This window comes from Lacerta agilis, chromosome 10, assembly GCF_009819535.1.
Source record: "Lacerta agilis isolate rLacAgi1 chromosome 10, rLacAgi1.pri, whole genome shotgun sequence".
NCBI classification, from domain to species: Eukaryota; Metazoa; Chordata; class Lepidosauria; order Squamata; family Lacertidae; genus Lacerta; species Lacerta agilis.
This window is the reverse complement of record NC_046321.1, coordinates 3,481,577-3,495,923: the sequence shown is the minus strand read 5'-3', so window position 1 is coordinate 3,495,923 and position 14,347 is coordinate 3,481,577. Positions and strand designations below refer to the sequence as shown.

Below are 14,347 nucleotides of genomic sequence, written 5' to 3'. Positions count from 1 at the left end.
GGCTCGTTGGTCTAGGGGTATGATTCTCGCTTAGGGTGCGAGAGGTCCCGGGTTCAAATCCCGGACGAGCCCCAGGTAACTTTTTAGCTTATGCGGGCTGAAGTAAGATGTTCGGAAAGGGGTTGAGATACAATTTTAGAGCAGGGGGAGAACTGTCTACATCGGGCAGTTAGGGATATGGAAGTCCCAGAGGGCCAATGTCCCTGCTAAAAATGCACCAACTTATCAAGTTTGCCGTTTCCGTGGACAGAAAAGGGAGAAATGATCGGTTTCGCAGAATTGTAGACTTGGAAGGGGATCCCCAAAGGTCATTTAGCAAAAACCCCTTTCATCACCACCACCGCATTTCCCCCAACCTTCAAAGAACTTGCCTAGTTCCTGTGCTTTCAACTAGGGCTGACATACGTCCTGATTTTCCAAGACATGTCCTGGAATTCGCCTCCGAAAATGATGACCTAGTCCTGCTGGTCACATGAGCCGGAAAGCTGTAGGCTGGCTCCCTCAGCCAGTAAGGTGAGATGACCCCAAGTTATCCACGACTGGACCTAACGGTCAGGGGTCCCTTTACCTTTACCTTTACAAAGGTTATGTAAAACCGATTCTGGCACAACAGGACTCCGTGATGGAAGCCAGAGCGCACAGAAACGCCGTTTAGCTTCCTGCCAGAGTGGTACCTATTTATCTACTTGCACTTTGATGTACCTTCAAACTGCTAGGTGGGCAGGAGCAGGCACCGAGCAACGGGAGCTCACTCCGTCATGGGGATTCGAACCACCTACCTTCCGATCAGCAAGCCGAAGAGGCATGAGAAGAACCTCCTGGGTCAGGCCAATGGCCCGACTGGCCCAGCATCCTCACGATGGCCAACCAGATGCTCCAATGGGAAGCCTGTAGGCAGGATCTGACCACAAGAGCAACTCTCTCCTCCTGTGGTTTCCAGCAAATGGCATTCAGACAGTTCTGGGCACAACAGTTCAAGAAGGATACTGACAAGCTGGAATGTGTCCAGAGGAGGGCAACCAAAATGGTCCAAGGCCTGGAAACGATGCCTTATGAGGAACGGCTTAGGGAGCTGGGTATGTTTAGGCTGGAGAAGAGAAGGTTAAGGGGTGATATGATAGCCATGTTGAAATATATCAAAGGATGTCATATAGAGGAGGGAGAAAGGTTGTTTTCTGCTGCTCCAGAGAAGCGGACACGGGGCAATGGATTCAAACTACAAGAAAGAAGATTCCACCTAAACATTAGGAAGAACTTCCTGACAGTGGGAGCTGCTGGACAGTGGAATTTGCTGCCAAGGAGTGTGGTGGAGTCTCCTTCTTTGGAGGTCTTTAAGCAGAGGCTTGACAGCCATCTCTCAGGAATGCTTTGATGGTGTTTCCTGCTTGGCAGGGGGTTCGACTGGATAGCCCTTGGGGTCTCTTCCAACTCTATCATTCTATGAACCCCATAGTCACCTTTGACTGGACTTAACTGTCCAGGGGTCCTTTACTTTTACCTCTTCGTGTTCTTATGAATGTCAAAGGGGATATAAGCGGGCATCAGGCTGGCAGGGGGAAGCAGGTGACAAGCAAGGGCAGGTAGCGCTTAGCTCTCCAGGGTCTACCTGCCTCTCTCGCTCCCCCGGGGAGCCATAATACGCAGCGCAAAAACCTGTAAGCACAGGAGCCTGCAGGGAATTTCTACTGTGTGCCAGACGCCGTTGTTGCCTTTCTGCCCAAAACTCCCCCCAGTGATTTGTTCCCATAGGTGGGGACTGAATGTAGGTCCTGGACAAGGAACATGCAGAGATAGAGGAAAAAGGTTTGTGCCCAGATCCTGCTTGTGGGCTTCTGGGAGCTAGCAAGGGGGTTGGACTGGATGGCCCTTGTGGTCTCTTCCAACTCTATGATTCTATGATTCTATGAAACCCCCCTGTGGCCAGCTGCATCCATCCAGCAATCTGCTGCCCAGTCTTCAGCCTTGGGGTGGTGAGTTCCTCAGGATAATTTCAGACCCTCTGAGTGTCCCTGTTTTCCAGGGACGGTCCTGGACTTACAGAAGCCTCCCCGGTTTCTGATTTGATCCCGGAATGTTCTGCTTTTCCTTGGAGGTCCCTATTTCCATCGGAGAAATGTTGGAGGGTATGAGTTATGTGACCCCTGAGCCAAGGAGATGAGTAACGATACAATCTTTAGAAGACATCTGAAGCCAGCTCTGGATAGGGAAGTTTTTTTTAAAAAAAAAGTTTAATGCTTTATTATGGTTTTATTTATGTTAGAAGCCACCCAGAGTGGCCGGGGGAACCCAGTCAGATGGGCAGGGTACTACTACTAATAATAATAACACAGTGGAACCTCGGTTTTCGAACATAATCCATTCGGGAAAACCGTTCGACTTCCGAAACTTTCGAAAACTGAAAATGAAAGGGCTGTTGCCAATTTCGGGGGGGGGGGAGAGAAACGTGCCTCGGAAGCCGTCCGAGTTCCAAAAAACATTCGAAAACCAGAACACTTACTTCCAGGTTTTCAGTGTTCGGGAGTCAAAAGGTCCAGTCACAGACGACTCTGGGGTTGCGGCGCTCATCTCGCTTTAATGGCCGAGGGAGCCGGCGTACAGCTTCCGGGTCATGTGGCCAGCATGACTAAGGTGCTTCTGGCGAACCAGAGCAGCGCACGGAAACGCCGTTTACCTTCCCGCTGGAGCGGTACCTATTTATCAACTTGCACTGTGACGTGCTTTCAAACTGCTAGGTTGGCAGGAGCTGGGACCGAGCAACGGGAGCTCACCCCGTCATTGCGGGGATTCGAACCGCCGACCTTCTGATCGGCAAGCCCTAGGCTCTTTGGTTTAACCCACAGCGCCACCCGCGTCCCTTGGCTGTAATATAAGACGTCCCTATTTTCGTCGGAGTGTTCTCGAAGCGACTGGCATGAGTTTGGCCAAACTGTGGGAGGCAGTGGAGGATAGGGGTGCCTGGCTTGCTCTGGTCCATGGGGTCACGAAGAGTCGAACATGACTGAACGACTGAACAACAGCAACAACAATGTTATTTCTTGGCCACTCTAGGAAGCCTATTTACAGAGTATTCATTCCAATTTGCTCCCACGGTGTTTACACACCTTCCTCTAAATCGTTTGTTCCCGCACACCATTCATGGCGTTTCTTCATCCCTTTCCAAATTGCAAAAAGTCTTCCTTCCTTCCTTCCTTTCTTCCTTCCTTCCTTCCTTCCTTCCTTCCTTCCTTCCTTCCTTCTTTCCTTCCTTCCTTCTGGATTTGCTGCACCAGGGTGTGAGACAGAGCCTGTTTTATCCCTTCTAAGTGGGCACACCTACAATCTCCATCACCCACAAGAGTCGGGGTGGGGCATGCTCTGCTAATGACCTTGGGGGGACAAAGGGATCCTGCTCCCAGCCGGTGAAGGTGCCCCCATTTCTGTGCGCCAGAATGGACCACAAGGTAGCAAAGAAGCCCCAGAGAAGCTGCGTGAGGTAGGATGTCCAGGGAGGAAACATTGGCCCCGTAATCCAATTGGGTCAATCCCATTTCCGATTCTTGGGCAGCTTCCCACCAGTGGGTAAGGAGGTCAGGGGCACTGCAAATGGTGCCAGCTTCCTCTTTCACAACCACCATTATGTGTGCTTGTGTGTGTGTTAAGCAAGGTGTGTTTGGGGGTGTGTGGCATGTCCTTCTGGCCCTCTTCGAGCACCCGAGAAAAGACGGAGAGGATTATTCTAGGAGACATCAACCTGACGGGGAACCCAGGCCCAGGGGCGTAGCAAGGGGGGCGGGGGGGCGGGCCATCCCGGTTTCCATAATGGAGGGGATGACAAATTATCAAGGAACATTTTTTTTTTTTTTTAAATGCCTGCTCCGAAGGTCTTATCTTACTATACTAGGGAATATATAGCTATATATGAAATTCCATGCATATCGGTTAATATCTTGACCCTCCTCCACCAAAATAGCCGTTCACTTGGCTGTTTTCCTATGTCATAAAGGCTGAAATTTCAGTCCATTGGAGCACTTACTGTTCCCAACCCTAACCCTGTGGAAAGCCATACAATTAGACTTTAATTTGATTCTGAGATGTTTTTAGGAGGTAATTTAATTATTGTTTGGTTTTATACCAATGTTATGTATCTGATGTTTGCCACCCTGAGCCCAACTTCGGCCGGGGAGGGCGGGATATAAATAAAAGTTTTTTTATTATTATTACTTGTTATTATTCCTTTGTAAGAAAATATGAAATAACGTAAAACCATTTTTGCCGGGGGGGGGGGTCAATGGGGGGGGGTTGACAAGAAATTTTCCGCACCGGGTACCACCTGACCTTCCCATGCTTTGGGGGGGGGGGAGGGTTTGACAAAAAAATTTTTTTGCCCCTGGGTGCCAATTTACCTTGCTATGCCCCAATTTTCCTTTTGCCAGAATCCCAGGCAGTTCTTAAGAAAGTAGGAATAGCCCAGCAGCCAACGGACCATCTAGTCACAGAATCATAGAAAGGGAATCCCAAGGGCCATCTAGTCCAACCCTCTGCAATGCAGGATTCTCAACTTTCTCCACGCAGGCCTAATTTGAGAAGCCCCCATCCTGTTGCCTTTTTACTCTCCTCTCCTCAGTGGTGTCCAAACTGTTTCCAAGGAGGGCCAGATTTGATGAAGTGAAGGGCCGTGAGGGCTGACCAAAGGGCCGAACAAAGTTGTTGACCTTTTTTTAGGATTTTACTCCAGGAAACAAACTGCCACAGGGGCTGGATTAAACCGACTGTACACCATGGGTAGGCAAACTAAGGTCCGGGGACCGCATCCGTCCCAACCGCCTTCTAAATCCGGCCTGTGGATGGTCTGGGAATCAGCGTATTTTTAATGTGTGCTTTTATTTAAAATGCATCTCTGGGTTATTTGTGGGGCCTGCCTGGTGTTTTTACATGAGTAGAATGTGTGTTTTTACTTAAAATGCATCTGGGTTATTTGTGGGGCATAGGAATTTGTTCACCCCCCCCCAATATACTGTATATATAGTCCGGCCCCGCACAAGGTCTGAGGGTCAGTGGACCGGCCCCCTGCCGAGAAGGATTGCTGACCTCTGCATCTACAGTAAAAAGTCCCAGGCATTTCCAGACTCCTGGATATTGTCCCCATAGATGGGAGGAGGGGACGGTCTAGGGCAGGGCCCTCCTTGCCCGTCAAGAGGGAGGCATGGCCCCCTCCCCAGGAAGGATGAGCAGGTGGAAAGCAGCTTAAGGAATGGAGATTGGTCCAGCCCCCTGACCCAGGGGTGGGGGATAGAGAAGGGATTAAGGACAAAGTGATTACCCCAAACTCTCCTCCACTGGTTGGATAATGAGATGCCTTCAACCCTTGGCAGGGACTGATCCTGCTGGAGGATGTGATGCTGGCTGGTTTTCTCCCTCGCCAGCCCACCCCAATCTCTGAGAGAAAAAGGGATTCTCATCTTTGCAAGCCTACTCAGAGTTAAATACCATCTGTAAATCATTTTCAAGTAGTTCTCCTTCAAAGAATAACATTCTGTAAACTTCAAGTCGCTTTTCCAGAGCTTCCCCCAGAGTTTAAAATCTATATTGTGACCTATATCTATTGCCCAGTGTGTCATTGACGAAAAAAGTATAAAGAACTCACCCGTGACAATCCCTGAAACGAGATGGAGATACTATAAGGATATAAACCCAAACTAAACTATATAAACCCCAGGATTTTTTGGATTTGAGTTTAGTTATATCCCGTGACTGTTGTCTTTTTGTTTTTTCAGTGTGTCATTGAGGCTTTGACAAGCTTGTCTTTTGTTTCCCAGTCTAATAACAAATTATATATTTTAGACAAAAGTTTTGTTAAAGTTCTTTTTCGAATTGCGAGCTTTGGTCCAAAAAACCCCCATTTTTTCCTATCTAATTTAAACATTTCATGTAACTGATGGTATTGTAACCAATCGGTAACATGGCTCCTTACATTTTCCATTGATTTCAGTTTGGCTCCCCCCCTCTGTAAAATACAGCAATTCCCTGTAAGTCACCCACTATCCATCCATATTAACACTCTTAATAGTAATGGCCGTGTTAGGAGATAGCCATAAAGGTGTTTTCCTTTCCAGCACATACAATGAGCAAGTCCTGCTATGTACAATGGAACCTAGCGGGAAACACAACTTAAGTCAAGCTGAAAGATAATATTGGAACCCTCCAAATTATTTGCCCACGTGGAGCGATCTTGTGGTTTCATGCAGGAGAAAGCAATTGTTGGTTCCTAGCCAGGTTGTCTGTGCTCTGCCACATCCCAGTTGCTGGAAACCACAGGAGCGGAGAGGGCTTTTTCAGGGCCGTGGGCCAGGGAGAAAAGTCCTTTTAAAAAAGAAAAGCCAAGGCAACCAACCTGCTTGCCTTGCCTTTTCTTTTTTTAAAAGGGCTTTTCTCCCCGCTGCCGGGCGGAGCCGCCCACAGGCGCAAGGGGCGGGCCAGGCCAGCGAGGATGGGGTGTCACCCTTGTGACAAGCCTGACACCCCTCCTCCTCGCTGGCCGCCTGGCAGCTCCGCCCCGGCAGCGGGGAGAAAAAAAGGAAGGCAGGTGCCAGCGGCTGGTTAAGCCAGCAAGCATGGCGCTGCTGACCACGGGGGATGGTGCCTCCCACCCCAAGTGTCACCCCCACCCCAGGATGCTGCCCGGGGCGGCATGCCCCACACCCCCACCTTGCTACGCCTCTGACTCCGAATCCAGCACCCTCACAACTAGAAGAAAATGGAAGAGTGTTAAAAACAAAACTGAGCGAAGCCAAGTTCCCAGCTCCTGCCCACCTAGCAGTTCGAAAGCACATCAAAGTGCAAGTAGATAAATAGGTACCGGCGGGAAGGTAAACGGCGTTTCCGTGCGCTGCTCTGGTTCGGCTTGTTCATGCTGGCCACATGACCCGGAATCTGTACACCGGCTCCCTCGGCCAATAAGGTGAGATGAGCGCCACAACCCCAGAGTCGTCTGCGACTGGACCTAATGGTCAGGGGTCCCTTTACCTTTAAGGATGGTGACGGGTATTTAAAATTCTGCAATTCACAATTTCTCCTCTAAAGGACCTCAGAAAACTTTATCAAAATTTGTTTGTCCAAGTTTGTCACTTTCGACGTACACAATGCTCAGGGCGGACAACCACTCTTGAGACATCATGGCCCTCAATTCATTTTTAATTCTTCTGAGTCTTGAAAAACTCCTCTCTCCCGAGCAGTTAGTGACTACCGTATAAAGCTAAGAAATAGCCGCAGGATCGCTTCAACATTAGGAAAAGCCATTTGAATTTTTTTTCTTGTATACACAGTAGAACCTCTACTTACAAACGCTTCAGGTTACAAACTCCGCTAACCTGGAAGACTTGCCTCGAGTTGAGAACTTTGCCCCAGGATGAGAACGGAAATCGTGTGACGGCGGCGCAGCGGCAGCAAGAGGCCCCATTAACGAAATCGCGCCTCTAGTTAAGAACCGTTTCAGGTTAAGAACGGACCTCCGGAATGAATTAAGTTTGTAACTAGAAGTACCACTGATTTAATAAAGGCCTGTATGTAAAGTCTGCTGTAAGCCTATGGCTTTCTCTCACATACAGGTGAAAGTGCAAAAGTTCATCAATAAGTTTCAGGTCCGTATCTTCTGGGTATGCTTCCATCAACAGTTCAACAACTTGCTGAATTTCTTGCTTACCATAGATGCTATACAAGAATGAAAAACAGTTGTGCAACATCACTGTATACAGTACTTCTTCTTTTTAAATTGGTTTCAAGTGCATCTAATACAGGAATAAAGGATTTTTATTTTTTTTACAAAGATTTTATTGGTTTTCCACACAATAAAAGACAATACAACAGAACAAATACAACAACAAATACAACAATCAAAACAGAATAAAAAACAAAAAACAAATACAAACCTAAACTGGAACACCAATATTCCTTTTACTACTTAAACAAATTCTTGTTTCAAATCTACTTGGGGGACTTCCCCCGTTTTCTCTCCTTTGCTTCCAATTCTAATTTACTTTAATAACTTCTCATCTCTAAAATTTAAATCATCACCGTCAAAATATCTAAACATAACTTCTTAATATTTATTTTTACTTCATAATACAACCTATTACTTCTTAACTCAAATCTTACATCTTATTTTACTTAAACTGCTGCTGATAAACAATTCACATATCTCTTCACTAGTTCAAAATCTTAAATTCTTAACACACTGACTTCAGAGTACCATGGTGAGCCATCCTAATTATATTTTAAATATTCTCACCCTATCCCTCTTCTAACCATTTTCCTTTGCCATCTCGGGATCACCCCCCAGACATTTCTCCATCTCCCTCCAACATCATTGAGGAATAAAGGATTTTATCCTAAACTTGTCTCTTGAAGAAAGCCTATCTAAGGCAGCTTAGATAATTTGCCGTTCCCTCACTCTTTGTCTCCTTGTTTTGTAGTTAACATTTGGCAAGGTGGCTTTTGCTTGTTTCTCAAGCTCATCAAAATCTCCTCTAATTTTCCTTTAAAAAAAAATCCAGGAGTGAACTGTACAAACTTGCACAGAAACTCAATAACCAGGCCTGATTTCTGAAGGGCTTTGCTGACCTTGCCAAAATGACCTAGCACGCAGATTTATATCTCTAAGATTTTGCAGACTTCGGCTGTGAACTCGGGCTCCACAAAAAATGTTCAAGTAATAATAATAATAATAATAATAATAATAATAATAATTTATTTATTTATTTATTTATTTATTTATTTATTTATACCCCGCCCATCTGGCTGGGTTTCCCCAGCCACTCTGGGCGGCTTCCAACTGAATGTAAAAATACAATTATCTATTAAACATTAAAGGCTTCCCTAAACAGGGCTGCCTTCAGATGTCTTCTAAAAGTCTGGTAGTTGTTTTTCTTTTTGACATCTGCTGGGAGGGTGTTCCACAGGGCAGGTGCCACCACCGAGAAGGCCCTGTGCCTGGTTCCCTGTAACCTCACTTCTCACAGCGAGGGAACTGGCAGAAGGCCCTTGGAGATGGACCTCGTGTCTGGGCTGGACGACGGGGGTGGAGACGCTCCTTTGGGTATTCAGGACCAAGGCTGTTTAGGGCTTTAAAGGTCAGCACCAACACTTTGAATTGTGCTCGGAAACGTACTGGGAGCCAATGTAGGCCCCATAGTTTCAAATTGGGCCGCACTGGCTGGCCCTGAGTCTCATAGCTGCTGGGCCCTACTTGCCCTGCCCTCGCATGAAGTCTTGGGTTTGCAATTTGGGGAGAGGGGAGACTACATGCTGTGGGCTGGGCTGGGCTGGGGAGGCCCCCTAGATTTAGAGACTGGCTTATTTAAGGGCTTTAAAGGTTAAGGGCTGCCAACAACCCTTTTAATGAGGGTGAAAGAAGAGAGCGCAAAATATGGTCTGAAGCTCAACATCAAAAAAACTAAGATCATGGCCACTGGTCCCATCACCTCCTGGCAAATAGAAGGGGAAGAAATGGAGGCAGTGAGAGATTTTACTTTCTTGGGCTCCATGATCACTGCAGATGGTGACAGCAGTCACGAAATTAGAAGACGCCTGCTTCTTGGGAGAAAAGCAATGACAAACCTAGACAGCATCTTAAAAAGCAGAGAAATCACCTTGCCGACAAAGGTCCGTATAGTTAAAGCTATGGTTTTCCCAGTAGTAATGTACGGAAGTGAGAGCTGGACCATAAAGAAGGCTGATTGCCGTAGAATTGATGCTTTTGAATTATGGTGCTGGAGGAGACTCTTGAGAGTCCCATGGACTGCAAAAAGATCAAACATATCCATTCTCAAAGAAATCAGCCCTGAGTGCTCACTAGAAGGACAGATCCTGAAGTTGAGGCTCCAGTACTTTGGCCACCTCATGAGAAGGGAAGACTCCCTAGAAAAGACTCTGATGTTGGGAAAGATGGAGGGCACAAGGAGAAGGGGACGACAGAGGATGAGATGGTTGGACAGTGTTCTCGAAGCTACTAACATGAGTTTGGCCAAACTGCGAGAGGCAGTGAAGGATAGGCGTGCCTGGCGTGCTCTGGTCCATGGGGTCACGAAGAGTCGGACACGACTGAACGACTGAACAACAACAACCAGCCAGGAGAAAACACTCCCATCCTGGCTCGAGCCGGAAGAGGACTGAATAACTGCCTAGTCCGTTACAAATATCACATTGCACAGAGACACAGTTCCCGGAAGTTGTGCAACGTCTTCTGTGATTGCAGGACGCACAGCAAAGCTTTTAACCTTAAAAGCACTCACTCTCACAGAGACCCTAGGCTTCAGCCTGCTTAGCCTATACATTAATCCGCGGCACTGGCTCTTGTGTTCGAATCCTGCTTGCTGGTTTCCTACAGGCATCTGGTTGGCCACTGTGAGAAGAACAGGATGCTGGACCAGATGGGCCACTGGCCTGATCCGGCAAGCTCTTCCTACACCCACGCAGAGCAAAAATAGTAGATCTAGCTGAAATGCAACATGTGGGGATGTGTATTGATCATCGCAAGGCATCCATGATTGTTATCGGGAGACAATGGAGGAGTTCGCCTTTGGGGGTCAAACCGTTGGAGAGTCCCAGCACCTGCTGTGGCTGCAGAGACCGATATGGGAGAGACATGTTTTGTTGCAGCCGGGGCAGATGAAGGCTACCAGTCCTTACACGCCACAATGGCTATGTTTTGTCTCCAGCGTTGGGGGGGGGGGCAGGATGCTTTGGAATTCCACTTTCTGGGTATCGCTGGATCCGACCCAGGTGCCAGGCTCTGCTTATGCCCTCCTTTTCTCCCAGCAGGTCGCACTGTGCGCTGTCGCCGGCCTCTCCATAGCCGCCGAGTCAGAGAGGCGTGCAGAAACCCCTCTGCCCCTCAGGGATGCTGTGTGGTCCGTTGCCAGGGAGACGCAGAATCTAGAACTCTGGCGGCATCTCAGGTGAAGAGGATGCTCTGGGCAAGCGTGCCTCCAGCGTGTCTACGAGGCTGGCTGTGCTGGGGTGCAGGAGAAGAGGGGAGGGTGTTCAGCATGGGACCTTTTGGACTGGGGTGCCAGCGCTTCTGAATCATCTCACAGATTTGGCCCGGGAACCATAAATCCGCTGATGGAGCAACCTCCTGACAGTAAGGAAGTGGGATGTGTTTTGAAGGTCAGAGAGAGGGAGGGAGGGAGAGAGAGAGAGAGAGAGAGAGATGGGATTGTGTTTGGAGAGAGGTGTGATAGACATTGACCAGGGGTCAGCAACCTTTTCCAGCAGGGGGCCGGTCCACCATCCCTCAGACCATGTGGGGGGCCGGACTATATTTTGAAGATGAACAAATTCCTATGCCCCACAAATAACCCAGAGATGCATTTTAAATAAAAGCACACATTCTACACATGTAAAAACACCAGGCAGGCCCCACAAATAACCCAGAGATGCATTTTTTTTTATAAAAAGGACACATTCTACTCATGTAAAAACACGCTGATTCCTGGACCGTTCGCAGGGTGGATTGAGAAGGTGATTGGGCCGGATCCGGTCCACGGGCCTTAGGTTGCCTACCCCTGACATTGATGATGGCGATGATGATGAATTAAATTTGTATACTGCAGGTGGCGCTAGAGATCTGTGTGGTGCTGTGGGTTAAACCACAGAGCCTAGGGCTTGCTGATCAGAAGGTCGGCGGTTTGAATCCCCTCGACAGGGTGAGCTCCCGTTGCTCGGTCCCAGCTCCTGCCCACCTAGCAGTTCGAAAGCACGTCAAAGTGCAAGTAGATAAATAGGTACCGCTCCGGCGGGAAAGTAAACAGCGTTTCCGTGCGTTGCTCTGGTTCGCCAGAAGCGGCTTAGTCATGCTGGCCACATGACCCGGAAGCTGTACGCCGGCTCCCTCGGCCAGTAAAGCAAGATGAGCGCTGCAACCCCAGAGTCGGACATGACTGGACCTAATGGTCCTACCTTACTGCCCTATACCTGTAGATCTCAGGGCGGTTCATCATGTAAAATGGCAACACCAAAAACCAGAAAATAAATAATAAAAATAAGCACAAAGACAACCCAGGAACACCCCCTCCCACAACACGTTTAAAAGGGCACCGGGTAGGCCCAGCAGGTTGTCTCTCTCCTGCAGACTCAGAGCTGAAATGCTCTCGTTTTGCACCTCTGAAAAGGTGCGTCTGCCGCCTCCAGCAGCCGTCGCGTGATCTTTGCTGCCCCCTGCTGGACACAGTGGCGAACGCAGACATAGTCCCGGACTGCAGTTGGACAGTCATCATCCCTGTAGGATGCAGAGGTAGGGCTGGCCCACTGCCTCAGGCGGCAGGATCAGTAGGGGCAGCAGATCCCCATGTAGATCTTTAACTCCCCCCATACGCTTTGTTCCTGGTGTAGATCTTAACTCACCTTTCTTCCTTGGTGGCAGGGGCAGAGGGGGAAATGCCAAAATTCCAGGCGACCATATTTAAGAGGTTCCCCTCCCCCTGCACCCCCCCCCCGCCTGAAAGTTGCACCCAGCACCCTCTTTGACAGGCCAAGGAATCGCGAATTGGGTGGCGCGCATAGGAAGGAAGATAGGAAGCTGCTATTGTTCTGCGTAACTCAGTGTTGTCTGCTCTGGCATGCAGCTGCTTTCCAGGGTACCAGGGCAGAAGGCCACCTGCAGATGCTCCCCCACTGAGCTACAGCCCTTACCCAAATAGGCACACCTGAAGCCGCCTAATACTCAGCCGCCCATCTAGCTCAGTACTGTCTACACTGACTGGCAGCAGCTGTCCAGGGTTTCTGGTGGCGAACGTGCCCAGCCCCACCAGGGGACAGAACCTCAGCTATGATGGCCCTTCCTAGATAGGAACGCGGGAATCAATACTGAGTCCATCTAGCTCAGTACGGACTGCTCTGACTGGCAGCAGCTCTCCACGGAGAGAAAAATACCTTGAGCCTTCTGTAGTTCGAGGCTGCCATCCTAGTTTAGGCTGAGAGGCAGAGACAGCACCCTCCCCCCCAGGTCACCCAGAGAGCTTCATGGTCCAGCCAGGTGGATCTGTACCCTGGTCTCTCCCAGGAGGTCCGCGCGGGTGCTTCAAGTTTGTGTGCTGCTGGGTGTTTGTGTGTGTGCCCAGTTGGGGACAAATGGGGGGCTAGGCTGTGGGTCTATGGTTTTCCCAGTAGTAATGTATGGAAGTGAGAGCTGGACCATAAAGAAGGCTGATCGCCGAAGAATTGATGCTTTTGAATTATGGTGCTGGAGGAGACTCTTGAGAGTCCCATGGACTGCAAGAAGATCAAACCTATCCATTCTCAAAGAAATCAGCCCTGAGTGCTCACTAGAAGGACAGATCCTGATGTTGAGGCTCCAGTACTTTGGCCACCTCATGAGAAGAGAAGACTCCCTAGAAAAGACCCTGATGTTGGGAAAGATGGAGGGCACAAGGAGAAGGGGGCGACAGAGGATGAGATGGTTGGACAGTGTTCTCGAAGCTACTAACATGAGTTTGGCCAAACTGCGAGAGGCAGTGAAGGATAGGCGTGCCTGGCGTGCTCTGGTCCATGGGGTCACGAAGAGTCGGACACGACTGAACGACTGAACAACAACAACAACAACAACAACAACAACAACAGGCTGTGGGTCTCTGCTGGTGCTGAGCTTGCGCGCCAAAAGGAGAACCCCGCCTGCGCCTCCTTGGTGTGCGTCGATGCGAGCGCTTGTGCTTGGGACAGAAGAGCTCGCCATATGGAAATGCGCATTTCGAGCATTGCGCGCGTGTCTGGGGGCTTGTCTGAGTGCCGGGGGGAAAAGCCACGCGCTGATGCTCCCCGGCTCGGGACATCTGCCCAGGATGTGCGAGTGTGTTGTATGCGTTGGCCCCCTGCAAATGCACAGGCGTGTCGGTGACTCTGAGGTTGTGAGGTTTTTAACCTTTGGCTAAAGAGCAGGCCGCACCAGAAATGCCACGGCTGGGTTTCTATTTTATGTTTGCGTCTCTGCCTGTGCGTTTTGATGCGGTCGTGCTCCTTTGCGCTCGGTGGCGAACCCTCCACAGCGGTTACGCGCGCGGAGTGGCAAGCCGGAGACGCCTCCGATGTTTCCCGCTGGGCAGGCACTCGGGCGGCAAAAAGGCTTGGCTGTGCGCGCTCCTGGGTACTCCTTTCCAGCGCGCAGGGGAAAGCATCCTTGGGTACCGGCACCAGCGCGTCAAAGAGGTGTCGCGTTTGGTTTGCGCCAGCCCAGGTTGTGTGAGGATGGGCTCCGGCTAGCGCCAGCCCTCTGTCTCTCTGTGTGTGCCTTCCGCCAGCCTGGGGGTGGGCCCTGCCTCCTCCTCCTCCTCCTCCCACCTCCTCCTCCCCCGCCTCCTGCTTCCCCCTCCTCCCCTCC

The 14,347-nt window shown here is 49.6% G+C and overlaps 1 non-coding gene across 1 annotated transcript; it reads left to right on the top strand.

Moving 5' to 3' along the window:
- TRNAP-AGG lies at window positions 1-72 on the top strand. The gene has a single exon. It is a non-coding gene; the product is annotated as a tRNA-Pro (tRNA).
- The last annotated feature ends 14,275 nt before the right edge of the window (window positions 73-14,347 follow it).